We start from the raw sequence: 13,514 nt of genomic DNA, 5'->3' as shown, positions 1-13,514 counted from the left end.
ATAAGGAAACTTGAAGCAGTTGGTTGTGTAAGGGACTAAAATTCTAGCTATACTATCTAAAATCTAATGAGTGGTCACCAGTAAATTATAAACTTTAGCAAGAGTATGAAAGCATTTAAGTATTTATTAAAGAGCATTAGGATCACAGAGAGGTAAAAATCTAACTATTTCTAAGAGACCCCATCATCTGACCTGGTGAGGTCAAGAACCAAATGAGGAAGAACTCCTCTGCCAGCGTCTGCTTCCTACTTCGTGTCTTCCCAGAAATGGGAGGCTCCTCAAGTTCATTGGCTGGTAGCTTTGATAGACAGTACCCACAAGCAAACGTCACTTTCTGACACCAAGGAACTGATTACATGGCTTGCCCTCAGATGCCTTCTCCCCATGGCAGAGTTTTCCTACAGTAGCTCTCCAGCAGGTGGCGTCATTCCATTCATTACAGTTGACTTGCCTAGGGTATTGAGCTCTTGAGTCAGTACACTCAAGCTTCCAAATAGCTCAGCTTACTGAAGCCCCTTATCAAGAGACAAATTATTCAAAACAAGCTGGTTTTGTGGATAGAGCAGAATCTGGAGTTGGAAAGCCTGAGCTTGAATCTACTTTCACACATTCACGTGTTGTGTGACCTTGGGTTAATGAACTAAACTCACTGCCTGTTTCCCCACATTTGGAAATGGAGTATAATAGCACCACCTCCCAGGGTTTATGGTAAGGATCAAAAGCTGTCAACTTCTTGCTTTTCCAACCTTTAAAGCACCAATAAATTGTTGTTGGTGGTGCTGTTAACATGACCACTATCCTGATCAGACAATATGTGGAATTTTAGGAATGACAGTAAAATAAGTCTTTCCAGAAAAGGGGTAACTGGGAAAATGGAGTTCAAGTCTATTCTATATAAGGAGACCCCCCCCCCATGGATGCTTAGTCTGGTCAGAGACTCCTAAGGGGGAGTTGGGGAAGGGTGATGCCTGGCTTTAAGGAGAAGAGGTGTCTGTCCTTCATTTTTGAAGATGACCAATGCCATGGGGCAGGGGGAAGGGGAGGGCGATGACTTGACTTGCAAGTGATTTGGATTTAAGTGAGGCAGGGCTGTGAAAAAGTCATCAGCCTCACTCTCTGGAGGCATCTGGGTCTGATGGCAAGATATAGATCAGGATGACTATAGAGGGCCCTAGCTGCAGTGGGAGACTTTGGCCTTCTTTGGGGGGGGGGAGTAATCTAGAGCAGTGTTTATTGAAACCCCAAGTTCCTAAAAATAGGAAGATACTGAAACCATTAGTTCATCTGGGTGTGGATCTGGTTGTTGCATTTGGATGCTTCTGCATGACTGACTTTTCTGGTGATCTTGGGAAAAATGATGATTCTGCTGTTGGGGACTTGGTAGCATTGCAGCCTAGCCCACCAGCCCTAAGTGTCCCTGCCGCCATGGTGGAAGTAGATGTGATAGACTCTTGGGTGATAGTTGGAGAATGTGTGGGAGACCCCTCTCCACTCAGTTGCTCCATCCATCATATGCCACCTCTGGGAGCTTGAACATAGCCAGGGTTTTTAAGTCATCAGACAGCAAGTGCACGCAGATATAGCTGCAGCCATAGTCATTTTATCTAGCAGCAAACCAGTCCTTGATCACAATGTCTGGCTTCACTGTATCCTTACTGTGTCACTATAGCCCTTGGATTTCAGGTTCACCATCTGAGACTTGAGATAATCATCATAGTACATGAGAAAGCATTTCCTGACTCAGCAGTCTGGAAACTCTTTTCCGTGGGGTCCAGGTATGTTTTCTACAATCCAATTTTTTCTCTCTGCTTATTTATCCAAAAATTCAACCTATCTTCACCACAGGGATTGCAGATCAGGTTCTTCTAGCAGGTCTTCTGGCTGCTGCAGCAGAAGTAGATCTTCCCATCAGCTACTGGCTGGTTCCAGTCCTTAGAAATGAAGTGCTTGCATTTTCACAGGGATACCTGGTCGATGAGGTCCCTCCAGAGGCTGCAGAATGGCCGGCAGTGCCTCAGCAGCCCCCAGGCTGGCACGAGGGAGAGCAACTCCAGAAGAACTTCCTCGGGCAGCTCATCAATGCTGGCCATGGTCCTGTTTTTACTTTGGCCTTCCTCTGGTCTACAGAAGTTCTTCTTCCTCTCCTAAGGGTTTAGGATCTGTTCTCAAACTTGCCTCAGTTTCGGAGCTGGTGGGTGTGAAAAGTAGGACTTCCTGTGTAGAGCTGATGTGGGATGGGTTTAATTGATCACATTGATTGTGATTCTTTTGGGAATGACTCACTGTCAGTGACTGAGTTTCCCAAGTTTTATTGCAATACTGTGAGTGACCACAGGGAGAGCACCATGGAGGTGTCTCTCTGACCTCGGTCTTCTTAAACCAAGGTCTTTCCCAGGTCTGTTTTCAGGGGAAGAGCTATTATGAGGAAGAGAGATTTCAAGCTGATCTACTTGGCCCCCAAAGGGGAATCAGGAGCAGTGTCTTAGGGAAGCTAGTACATTTATATTCAATGTAAGGAAAAGTTTCACTTGGGCAGACTTCTGAGAAGTGAAAGTAGACTTGCTTGGGTGATGGAAGTGGGTTCGTGTGTGTGTGTGTGTGTGTGTGTGTGTCTGTCTGTCTTTCCTGTCTTTAAAAGAAAAGGGATAAACCCCTTGATTTGGTTATGCAGAAGAAAGTATCAGTTGAGAGCTTGGATAAAGATAGGTAATGCTGGGCCTGAAGTCAGGAAGACCTCTCCTTCCCCTGCCGCACCCCCCAGGTCAAATCTGACCACAGAAGTTTACTAGCTGTGTGACCCTGGGCAAGTCACTTCACCCTGTTTGCCTCAGTTTCCTCATCTATCAAATGAGCTGGAAGAAGGACATGGCAAACCACTCCTGTCTCTTTGCCAAGAAAACCCCTAATGGGATCACAAAGAGTCAGACATGACTAAACAGACTAAACACAAATTCTTTAAATGCTTAGAGCTGGAAAGAACATTAGAGATCAACTAGGCTAAGTCTTCATTGTTTCATAGATATGGAAACTGAGGCATAAAAAGGGGAAGTATCTGGGATAGAAACATACAGAAATTCAGTGTCAGAGCCATGATGTTAAACACAGCTCTGCCAACTATTGGTCTAATGATGTTTCCATTCAATTACACTCCCTGTGATTCTAAGATTCTGTAAAAACGTGTTCTGGCCAGAAGAGAAGGTTTATTTCCGAATCCATCAGTGCATAAAAGAAAAGTGGGCTTTGTATTTAAAATTTGGTAAGGTCATTTGAGATACTAATGTGCCTCCCACCCCATCTGTAGCAGACTGACCCATTGACTAAGAGGAGAGTGATGTGCAAAAGCCAAGTGCAAATCATCTTTTTTCAGCAGAATGGAAGGAAAATCAGATTTTCCAAGTCTAGTATCTGAATCCAGGAAAAATGTCTGGATTTTTCAGCCAAGTTGTTTTGCCTGCCCTATTATAAGGCTTTCAATGTTTTCAACTTGGACAAATAGTGTGCCTTTGACCTTTCCACTTAATAAATACTTGAATCTATCTGTCCTCTTGTGAATTCCTAAGAAGGAACAGAGCAGAAGAGTATGGCTGAGAATTTGCAGATAGAAATGCTTAGTTCTGTCTGATCCATTTGTCAGTGAGACAAATGCTTTAGGTTTAAGAATTTCTAAAGCTAGAAAATGGCTTCACCTTTATTTTAGCCTGTCTCTGAAGCTGGTTGTAATTATTCAATCAGAAAATGACTGTAGTTTGCAGCCTTAAATGTTATAGAAATATACCAAACTATTTTATAAAGAATTAACTTTCAGACTTGCTAAAAGTCCAATATCTCCTAAGCATGGCATTTCCATCCATTCTGCTGCTGACTGATTGAAAGGGGAAATAAGCAAGTTAACACTCCAATTGAGGACAGTGGTGGCAATTTCTGCCTTTGGCTCAATGTTCTGAGTCGGTAGCATAGAATAAGCTATTGTTTGGAGAAAGCAGGCCCCAAAATTCACCTAAATAAATTGTTAATCCATGATGTGACAAAGGAAGTAATCATGAGTCATTCAGGTGAGTGGTTCAGTTGTTTCATTCTTTTCTGACCCTTTGTGACTTCATTTGGGGTTTCCTGGGTAAAGATGATGGATTTGTTTGCCATTTCCTTTCACAACTCTTTACACATAAGGAAACTGAGGCAAACAGTTAAGTTACTTGCCCAAGGTCACACAGCTATGAAGTGAGATCAGATCTGAATTAGTCTTCCCCACTCTGGGCTGTGCCACCTAGCTGCCCAGTTCAGATGAACAGGAGGACAAATTAGTAACTCATGTGCTACTAAGGTGCTTAGTGTTATACTCTTGTATTCCAAATTTTGATACTGTGCTAAACTCCAGTTTTCCTGTCTTAGTTATAGATTTTTCTAGTTATGCTGATATGCCATGGAAACAGCTACATTAGATAAACCAGTCTATATTCCTCTTCTATGGCTAAAAGTTGTTCCAATCTAGCCATGAGTTATATGGTTTATCTAGATCTAAGCTAAAACTTCAATCAGAACTGTCGATCTGACTCTTCTACTAGAAGAACCTGAGACCTTTGAGGCCTATGGGGTTCCCTTTCCAATATCCTTAGTTGTAGTTAGGTGATTTTCAGGTTTCATTTCACTGAGAATTGACCACCTCGTGTCCAGTTTTCTCAAGTGTTTCACCAGGTTGTTTTTGTTCTTGCTTTTTTTGTTTGCTTACACCCAGACTTCAGGCAAAATACTAAATTGACCCCAGACAGTGTCATTTCAATATCATTGAAAGAACATTCAATTTAAAGTTGAAAGGAACTGGGTTTGAAATCCTGGTTTTGCTAGTGACTATGACCTTGTACTAGTCACTTACCTCTAAGTCCCAACCTTATGAGGGGGACAATGGGTTAGAATTTGGAACTCAAAACTTTCAATAAATGTTCCTTTTTGTTTTTTTAAAAGGAGCTATGTCAAATTCAATAAACTTTTTGTGCTCCCTGTGGAGAGAATGACCTTTTCTCTTAGGACTAAAGAATTTCATAGAAATAGTGGAGATGTTGAGGAACTTAAAAAAGAAAAGTTCAAACTGTAACTCAAGGAAGGGGATCCAAAAAGAGTTTCAGAGACTTTAATTTCTAACTGATTAAGATGAGAAGATGTTTCTGTCACTGAACTTGCCTTTTCAATTAGTCCAGGGAATAATGGAAAGGCCCAAGGGTTCGTTTAAACGTGTTCCAGTAAAATAAAACACAAAATGACTGGATAAGAGTGTAAGAGGATTATGCTAACAGTTAAAAGGAGACTTTAAAAGAAAAAAGGTGGAGGTTCCTGTAATTTCCACAGGTCCTACCCCAAGTCCTCTAGAATGTGGTCTTTAGGATAGGTTTTGGCAACACTTAATAGACTCATTCCCAATTTTGAGGTTTGGCACAGAAAAGCAAATCCCACAGGAAAACAAGGATAGTTGGGGCTTGGGGATCCCCTAAGATCCTTTTCAGTCTGATTGCTTTGAGCTATGTGTGGTTAATTATACCTCTAATCTTTGCACTTTGGGGAGGAGGTGAACCTTGAGCTCTGGAGTTGTGACCAGTAACACCCTTAGGTGACCAGATAGCCACATTGAGCTCAGCACCAATATGATGAGCCCCTTTGAGCAGAGGGCCACCAGGATGCCCGAAGAGGGTCAAAATGGTGGAAGTCAAATCGTCCACATTAAGTGGTGCTGGGATCAGGTCCTTCAGTAGCCTGTGTACTTCTAGCCTGGGCAAAATAGGAAGATTCAGAGTTTAAAAAAAAATCTGTGATATGATCTCATAGATATGAGAGTAGCTGGCACCCAGATACCTAATCAATGTTTACTCCTCCCATTGTGGGAGGGAGCTAAGAGCTGACATCTGGAAGAGAATGTCAGGATTCAATGTTCAATCTCCATCTGATTGCCCTACTCCACCATTCTACCTCATCCTCAGCTATGAGTAATTGTTGCCGTTCAGTTTTTCATGATCCTTCAAGAAAGACCTCAGAAACCCATACTTAAATCTACAATGTGTTCCATCCAAGGACAGAGTGAAGATGGAAGTCTCACTTTTTTCCAGGCCTTATCCCATACGGAAGCTGGATGGAATCTGGACCCTTGTTCTCATGTTTTTATGAAAGAAAATGATATCAGGGGCTCTTGGCTTGACTTATAAAATGAAATCTCTACCATTTGTTATGTGACCCTGGACAATTATTTTAACCTTTCCTCCAAAATGAGCAATTGGATGAGGTCTCTAAGGACTTTTTTTTTTTTTACCAAACCATTGACAAATTGCCATGTTTATGGAATGGCTTTTAGGAAGAAAATACTTTGATTCCGGGGTTGAATTAGGCTGATTAGGACTGTATCTGCTCACATAGTTAATGCAAAGTGAGTGAGGGAGAGGGAGAAGCCTCAAAGGGGTTTTTTCCTAATGTAATATCAGAACACTCAAGATTCTATTATGGTTCATAAAATGGAAATGTTACTATTATGGACAGATTCAATATTATAGGACTCTCCCTGTCTCTGGCTCTGTGTCTGTCTCTACTTCCTCCTCCCCTCCCCTCCCCTTGAATCTTTAGTTCCTGGAACAAAATAGTTGCTAAAAATGCTTTCTGATTGACCAAATCCATTTGGATCATATAACTCTAGCTTTGCTTAGCCTTTGAAACTTAGAAAAACATTTTAAGACTTATCCCTTGGTCTTTTCAACTCCTTTGACAGGCAAAGTAGAGGCTTTCTCCATTTTACAAATAAGGAAAGAGGTTTGAGCTTCAAAAACAAATAAGAAACAAACACAATTTTCAGACATAAACAGCTGACAGGTGCCCTGAGATACTGGGACATTGAGATCTTGGCTAACCCTGGTAGATGGGAGGGAGGGGAAGATGAGAAACTTACACTTAAGATGTAGAAAATATTTGAACAGTGAAACTACAATAAGCCAATAAAACGATTCATTGGAATATCCCATTTGACCTGGAAAAAGGCAAGATTTCTCTCTGGAGGTGAGGTCATAGTCAGGAGGGCCACATGTCTTTGGGTTATCATATGATGCAAGCTCCTGGGAGGCAGGGACTGTTGGATCAAAGGAAGTCCATGTACCTAATGCAGGAACTGCTGCACATAGTCACTTAATAAAGGGATTTTGAATGTCTGCACGTTAATCCTTCCTATCCTTCAAAGTCTGGTTCTAATGCCACCTCTTTCACAAAGTCTTCTTTGACTGACCTCTTTGATTTCCACTGTGATCCTTCCCATGTCTGCAGCCACTATCTTGTGCAGTATTTTTTTCTTTCTCCAGAATATTAAGCATTTAGAGCTAGGAAAGACATTTTTTTTTTAAGGAAGTGATACTTGAGCTAAGCCTTGAAGGAATAGAAGATTTCTGAGAGAAAAATGGGCAGTGGAAAACTTGCAGAAATAATATCTCGTAAAGAATTGTCTCCAGCCTACTATATTCCTATCTAAAAGGAGGGACAATTGATCCTTGTGATGTACAGTGTATTGGACTACTTACTAATGTCAGGAACTCCCAGAGTGACAATTCCCTCTGTCAACATGGATTGGCCTCTTTTCTACCACTTGTGGATTTCCACTGGCCTTGGAACTGCCAACTTGAGTGATTTACCCATTGTCACTTAGCCAGTTTGGGGCAGTGGGCAAGACTTTGTAAAGAATTCATTGTTATGTGAGGTTTTTATGCCTCAGCACGCACTGGCCTGGGGCTCCGCGAATGGCATGGTGCTCCACCCACTGGTTGTAGTCGTTGCCATGGCGCTGGCACCTCACGTCATCACCACTCAGACACCTACATGGGCCTGGCAAAATTATAATGATTGGAAGCCTAGTGAGGGTAGTCATGTGACTGTCAGAGCGGCCAGACAATTGATTGGGGACTGTGTGGGGTTTCTGGGAATGGGGAGAAGTAGCCATTCTAGCTGGAAGCTGGAAGGTGACAGGAGCTCTGCTGTGTATTCTCAGCTGATTCCTGGGTGGTGGTATTTTTCAGGTTGTATAATTTCCCTTTGCCCATTTTATTTCCTTTCCCTTGATCCTACTGATTGTGTGTGTGTGTGTGTGTGTGTGTGTGTGTGTGTGTGTGTTTTAAGTTTGTTTCTTGTTAAAATAAACCCTGTTCTGTTTTGACGGAGGCTGCCAGTCTCCTGCCTTGTCCCAATATTGCGGCGAGCTGCTTAGCTAACACCCCCCTATTAAAAATTGATCCCCACAATTTGAATACAGGTCTTCCTGATTTGACCATCTCTCTATACTGTGCTGCTCATAACTACTTAATGGTATATAGAGGTGTTTGGGTGTGTGTATGTGTGGGGGGGTAAATTTTGCTTGGAAATATAATGTAGTTGTCATAGGGCATATACAAAGTAATGCCCTATGTCTGAGGGACAGTAGTATAATGGTAGAATTGACAAGGGCCCATAAAAAACCACCCCTAAACCAATCTGTAGCTTCAAAGGATAATCCATTATAAGCTGGATGTGAACTGAGGGCCTTGGTTCTACTTCTTCAATTTATAGTAGGCAGGTATGGGATTGTCTAAGGTCCCTCAACAGAAGTTAGATGGCTTTTTACCCTGCTTGTCCCCTATTTTCATTTCATTTCTTCACTCGAAGATAATTGTCATTGAGAACAGGGCTAGCCTCAGCCTTGTATGCTAGTTGTCTTAGAACACACACACACACACACACACACACACACACACACACACACACACACACACACTCTGTGTTCTATGGAAACAGATAAGCGAGAGGTTTTTTTGTTTTGTTTTGTTTTTGTAGTTCCAGCACTTGTGGATAGTCAAAGGCTTCAATGGTGTCAGGTATCAGTTGTCAGAAGAGAGCTCACTTTTGTGGTAAATGGGTTTTTTACCCTTAAAATCACCTAAGATTTTCCTTGATGTTGAAAGATCCTACTCACATTCCCTGGCCATGGGACAAAAAGTATAGAGAATCAGTAAGGCTGCGGAGGAGGGAATGGTGTAGCAAATATATGAAGAGCTCAGTAGGGGTGGCTTTCATGGACCATAATAACCCAATGTGTAGTATTGGCTTCCCAACCATTTGGGCTTCCCTGGCCTCTAGGGTGAGTTCTGAAAGAATGCCCTTCCTGCTCCCTTCTTGTATGCAGCTGCAGACATGTTAGCGTTTGCCTCCTAAAACTGAGTTTGCCACCAGTATCTTCTCTGTGTGAGCACAAGCTTGCCCTAGGCTGACTCAAGATACATCTTTGGCTATGGGTAAAGATACTCTATGTCCCAGTGAGAAGAGACTGACGTCCCATGGCACTGTGGTAAAAAGTTTTAACAGTTGGTTAGATAATGGAGAGACACCAGTTTTTTTTAGGACCACCCTTTTGGGGAGGAGACCAACAGCATGAGCTACGCAGGCCAGATTGCCTGCTATGCACTCTACTTCCGGGGTGCGAGCTTAAAAGGCAAGGAGAGAACAGAAGTGGGGACTTTTTCCTGCTCCACTGCTCTCCTGACTGCGCTGCACAGCTGATGCTGACAAGAGTTCGACTGGGCCTGGCTCACAGTTAGCAGCAGCACACGCTTGATACAGTCTCTCTCTCTCTCTCTCTCTCTCTCTCTCTCTCTCTCCCTCTCTCTCCCTCTCTCTCTCTCTCTCTCTCTCTCTCCCTCTCTCTCTCTTTCCCCAAAGGTGGCCTTCAGCTTTTGGTGAGTTTTATACGGAATATAGACTAAGCTTAGACTTAAAACGATTTGTATTGTATCTCTACTTTCCTATCCTCCTAATCAACATCACCTTGTGACTACCATACAATAAAAGCTCTAACTAGAAAACCAGAAGCTTCTTCCATTTACTAGTCTGGGAGATAAATTAAGGGAAAGGTTAAAGAGGGGAGATTTATGATCTAATATCCAATTTTAAATCTCACAGCACCCACACCTGGGTGTGTTTGGACTTGCCTTTAGTTACTCAATATAACTTCTTTGGCTTGCACCTCCTGGTCCATTTGTCCCAGATCAGTAACCAACTAGTCAATAAGCATTTGAAGTGTCTGCTTTATATCCACAGCATTTAGCACAGAGCAGAGTCATATCTTCAATTTTGGGTATCATGTCTGAAGGGGGCCATCAGCCAATTGGAACTTGTATAAAAGATTGATAAAAGTTCTTCAAAAATATCAGGAGAAAATAGGGAATTATATTGGGGCTGGAGAAGAAAAGGCTGAGGAACGCATGTGATTGCTGCCTAAAATGTATGTAAAAGGGTTGTCCCCTGGAAGAAATGATTCATTCTCTGTGACTCCAAAGTGAAGAACAAGGACTCAGATGGTAGGTGCATAGGAATGTTCTTGAATAGAATTTCCAAGGCCACATTGCCTTTCATATTGTAGAGTAGACAGAGCTGGCCTTGAAGTTGGGAAGATCTGGTTAAAGTAGAACATATGGGTTCTCTAACCCTTTACAAGTTACTTAACCTGATGCTTTATGCGACTCTTAAACTCTCCAAGTATTAGAGGATTTGCTGTGGATAGTACACCAGGCCTGGAGTCAGGAAGACTTCAATTCAAATCTGGCTTCAGACACTTAGTAGCTGTGTGACCCTGGGCAAGTCACTTCAGCCTGTTTGCCTCTGTTTCCTTCTGTAGCCCCTTTTAGATAAAGAAATGTCAAATCCTTCCAGTATCTTTACTAAGAAAACTCCAAATGTGGCTAGTCAGAGATGATTGAAACAACTGAACAAGAATAGTAAGGAATCGTGCTAACCTTTGTAGAGATGTTTCTCAACTTGGAGTTGACCATCACAATGACATGACTGATCCAGTCCCCATTGCTTTGTTAAAAGAAAGAGGCTTCCTTCTGGGTGTTTTTGAGCAGAAGCTAGGTGGTGATCCATCCAGGCTGACTTCTCACTCCGAATGAACAAGGGACTTTTGTGGACATTGTAGGTCAAGATTATCTTGATGTTCTATAAATGTGACTTGTAGGACTGCCTAGATCTCTGGGTGCTAATCCGAAGTGCCTTGGCTGAAATGGACAGCCTGCATCCATCAGCTTCCCAAAGCTCCTGAGAGTCAGGAGCTGCATGTTCGGTATATCTAAAAATGAATATTTTAGAATTCCTTTTTTAAATGTTAGAAAAAAATCTCAACACTCCCTGCTTGGGTCAAACACCGAATTAATAAACCTTGTCGAACAGACTGATGTCGATGGGTTTGGGTCTCTTCCAGGCCTGTTTCTGAAGGACTTGTTCAAGGGCACCAGCTGACCATGGATGTGGGATTCTATATTAAGTCGATTTCTCCTCCCACCCCACCTAATGTTGAAGATGGGAGTGTGCCAGGGCATGCCTCTGAGAGCAAATGTGCATATCTAAGGAGTGAATAGTATTTTCTTTCTCCACCCTACTGCCATGAACAGCTGCATGGCAGGAAAGAAATTCTGTGGGTCATCTGATTTTTTTCTGGGTAAGGTGCCCAGATAATATGCTCAAAATATTCCCCACCCCTAACTGCCATCTCTGTGTAGGGAACTAATCTTTCAAAATTCACCCCAAATGCTTCCTATTCCAGAGAGCACTTAATCACTTCCCTTTTCTCTAAAATAATCTTTATGAATTGAAACACCCCCCTTTCCCTACTTTAGCTAGTGCCTCCTGCTCTCTAAAAGTACCTTGTTTTTATTTTGTTTATCCTTTTATTCTCACACTTAAATTATTAGCTCCCTGAGAGCACAAAGGCTGTTGAAATTTATGAAAGTTAACATTAAAAAAATTAATATTTTAATTTAATAATACCTTAAAATAATATTTTAATTTAATAATACCTTAAAAAATACCCACAAAGTATCTTGGGTGCATAATAAAATAGTGATGAAGTCACCCTTTTGTGATAAATTCCACAAGTGAACCAAGAGCTCCATCTAGTCAAGAACTTTTCTTCTCTAAAATGTTTATCTTGGAGGTAACCAGCATTAGTCTTGCTTATGTCCTCTGTAGACTAGCAGAACAATAGTTAAAATAGGTGGGAAAGGGGCAGCTAGGTGGTGCAGTGGGTAGAGCACCGGCCCTGGAGTCAAGAGTACCTGAGTTCAAATCCAGCCTCAGACACTTAACACTTATTAGCTGTGTGACCCTGGGCAAGTCACCTAACCCCCATTGCCCCGCGCAAAAAAAAAAAAAAAAAAAGGTGGGAAAGAGATGCCATCCTCTTTAGTGGAAAGTGAGGGACCAGGGGCTACGAGAATGCTGGATTCCAGTTCTAGCTCTTATACTGCCACTGGAAAAGTCACTTCCAAGTCCTTCCAAGTTCCTAGGGTTATTAAATTTGTAAAGCACAGCTCTTTATCCAAATGGGATCTCTTAAAACAGAGGGGGAGGGACTGACTAAACACTCCAGTTTCACTGATTTGGGAGTGCTTACAGTGATGCAGATTGCAGCCTACCCTTGGTGATTCTTGTCTACATATTTATTGTACCCTGTACATTGGCCAGAGTTGGGGAGGGGAGGGTCTGAATGAAATTTGAGGCCTTTCTTCTAATCTAAGGCTGCCAATGGAGCACCTGGGTCATCTGAATTTTCCCACTGTTACCCTTTGTAATATCTCTAACTTGTGTTCTTCATAAGTTCCTCCATAGCTACATGCCATTGCCTCATCATTGCATCATTTCGCTTGCCCTCTGAGAGTCCCTTTTGCCTGTTCAGGTGCAGTTATATTGCAAAATCAGCCATGTGGCTGCATGGGTAAAATATTGATATTAAAATAAGTCATCACTTATAAGGTGCCTACACTGTGCTGGACACTATGCCAAGCACTTTATGAATTTTCATTTGATTCTCAACACCTGTGAGGTAGGTGCCATTATCCTTATACAGCTGAAGAAACTGAGGCAGAGAGTCACAAGCTAGTATGTGTCAGGGGTTGGATTTGAACTAATCTTTCTGACTCCAGGTGCTATGGTCTCTCTGGTGCATTACTTTCCCAAAACACTGTGCCTTTATTACCTTTAGACCCCATACAGAGAAGAGAAATGGAAAAATTGAAGTGATATAATGAGGGGGATGAGCTGTTGATAAGGATTGAGTTTCTCATCATTGACTTACCACTTGTCTGACCATTTGTCAGGAAGGTTGTGGCTAGGGCTTGTATAAGATAGCTTTGGACAGCTGAAATGATACTTGGGAATGGACACAACTGCTTAAGGCCAACAAGGATGCAAAGAACTTAAGTTGCTCTTGCATCCACCTTCAGATAAGGAAGCTGAGACCCATGAGGGGAAGGAACTTTACCTGGCACCATTATTAGCATATTCCCAGCTGAATCACAAATCCCTCCCATAGTAAGATTCCATCTGACCTTCATGGGACACTTGTTCACACTACACAGCAGAGCAAAGAGGCATTTATACTATGAGTGACCTTTGCCAGAGCAGCCAAGAGGGGTCATGTGATCTTGGACCACATTAACGAGCATAACTTGTCAGGGTAACAGCCCTGCTTGACCACA

The 13,514-nt window shown here is 42.2% G+C and overlaps 1 pseudogene; it reads right to left on the bottom strand.

Annotated features, from left to right (window-relative positions):
- Positions 1-1,407: 1,407 nt before the first annotated feature.
- Positions 1,408-2,090, bottom strand: LOC122753057 (annotated as a pseudogene).
- Between the last annotated feature and the right edge of the window lie 11,424 nt (positions 2,091-13,514).

Source organism: Dromiciops gliroides, chromosome 4 (genome assembly GCF_019393635.1).
Source record: "Dromiciops gliroides isolate mDroGli1 chromosome 4, mDroGli1.pri, whole genome shotgun sequence".
In the NCBI taxonomy this organism is placed as follows: Eukaryota; Metazoa; Chordata; class Mammalia; order Microbiotheria; family Microbiotheriidae; genus Dromiciops; species Dromiciops gliroides.
This window is presented reverse-complemented; position numbering and strand designations above follow the sequence as displayed.